Source organism: Melanotaenia boesemani, chromosome 24 (genome assembly GCF_017639745.1).
Source record: "Melanotaenia boesemani isolate fMelBoe1 chromosome 24, fMelBoe1.pri, whole genome shotgun sequence".
Taxonomy (NCBI): domain Eukaryota; kingdom Metazoa; phylum Chordata; class Actinopteri; order Atheriniformes; family Melanotaeniidae; genus Melanotaenia; species Melanotaenia boesemani.
Window position 1 is genome coordinate 149,410 of NC_055705.1, and position 1,942 is coordinate 151,351.

The 1,942-nt window shown below is 40.3% G+C and overlaps 1 long non-coding RNA gene across 1 annotated transcript; it reads right to left on the reverse strand.

The window, feature by feature from the left end:
* Window positions 1–970: 970 nt before the first annotated feature.
* Window positions 971–1,687, reverse strand: LOC121635725. The gene is made up of 3 exons (XR_006009522.1): window positions 1,601–1,687; window positions 1,137–1,199; window positions 971–1,052 (listed from the first exon to the last, which is right to left on the reverse strand). It is a non-coding gene; the product is annotated as an uncharacterized LOC121635725 (long non-coding RNA).
* Window positions 1,688–1,942: the final 255 nt, after the last annotated feature.

Here is a 1,942-nt window from a genome sequence, read left to right on the forward strand (position 1 = left end):
TATTCAATTAAAATTAGCAATTTTTAACCCTTTTAATTGTGACTTTTTTTAAATAAACATTTTCATGATGAAATGAACTTAAGATGTATGGATTCAACAAATAAAATCAATGGAACTAAGAAAGAGGGTGACAGCCACCATTGCCGCTGCTCGATCAGGTTTGCCTCACATATGCCGTTCTGTGTAACGCTTTTAAACAGCCAAATTCAAAGTGCAAAGGGTGCAGTGACTTCTCTGGACCAGCAGGTGGTGGCATTGCTACACAATACATAAACCACACAGATGAGCAAAAATACCATGAATAAAAAAGTTCAAGGAGAAATAGGCATGTTTTGATTCTTTTATAAACATGAACGTTGTCAGGAACAGAGGGGGGGAAACTTCCTGAAATTGGTTTTGCAAAGAAGGCACCAAATTAGGAGGAGATAACCAAAACAAAACTAATTACATTAACTATTTATTTACTCAACCCTCGGTGAAGTGTGCTGTTTTTTGATGATATAAATTCAACTGGGTTACGTTTAGGGATTAATTCGACTGGGTTAGTGTTCAGTCAGTGTCATTTCCTGCACAACACTAGCTCTTTCTGTAAACAAGCTTATTAACAAAACCCATGGTTTTAAAACCAATTATGCTGTTAAAACACAGCTTCTTATTTTTTCCATTTTAGCAATTTTCATCAATCTCCAAAATATAACGAGATTCTAGCTTTTCACTCTTTCAATGCTGAGTTCAATAGTGATGTCACAGGTTTTTGGGGGGGAGAAAATAAAGACAAGCCATTCAATTTCCAATTAAAAAGCATATATTGAAAAGACTGGAGGCAAGAGATACATTTTGCCAGATATTTATTAAAAACAAACAAGCAATTTCAAAATAATAAAATAAACAATGAACAATAAGGTAAACAATAAAATTAAATTTTTAAAAAATTACTTACAAAAACAATACAACTATTTACAAAAATGAATAAAATATACAGTAGACGTGGCTAAATCAGAAGTTCTGGATATTCCTCCAAAAACCCCAACCAGCTATCGACTGATGGGTAACTGCAAAAACAGAAATGCACGTGTCACCATCATTTAGTTCTGATAGACAGTGATGACTTCAGCACTGAAAGAGACAATGTTTACCTTTGGTCAAAGGCCCCTCCTTCCCAACACACTGGAGACTCCTGCCAGTCATACAGTTGGTCGCTAGCGTGAGGAGAAAAGAGGTATGAAAAGGACTAAAAAGATAACCAGATGCGCTCACCAACATCTTCCTCCCATCCTCTGGATCTTACTTTCAAAGTACTGGAAAGTGCCCATGTTTTCTTACCTGTGCTCCAAGCCCCCTCCTCCCAAATGCCCAGCCGCCCCCGGACTCCCAGCATCCTTTGAGTTGCTCACTAGCGTGAGGAGAAAAGATAGCCGAGAAAAAACAAGGTGAGGTTTTAAGTCTGGCATGTGGGTGTTAATGGATGCTGTACCATGCTCTGACAGAAATAACAGGTATGAAAAGGACTAAAAAGATAACCAGATGCGCTCACCAACATCTTCCTCCCATCCTCTGGATCTTACTTTCAAAGTACTGGAAAGTGCCCATGTTTTCTTACCTGTGCTCCAAGCCCCCTCCTCCCAAATGCCCAGCCGCCACCGGACTCCCAGCATCCTGGAGTTGCTCGCTAGCGTGAGGAGAAAAGATAGCCGAGAAAAAACAAGGTGAGGTTTTAAGTCTGGCATGTGGGCGTTAATGGATGCTGTACCATGCTCTGACAGAAATAACAGGTATGAAAAGGACTAAAAAGATAACCAGATGCGCTCACCAACATCTTCCTCCCATCCTCTGGATCTTACTTTCAAAGTACTGGAAAGTGCCCATGTTTTCTTACCTGTGCTCCAAGCCCCCTCCTCCCAAATGCCCAGCCGCCACCGGACTCCCAGCATCCTGGAGTTGC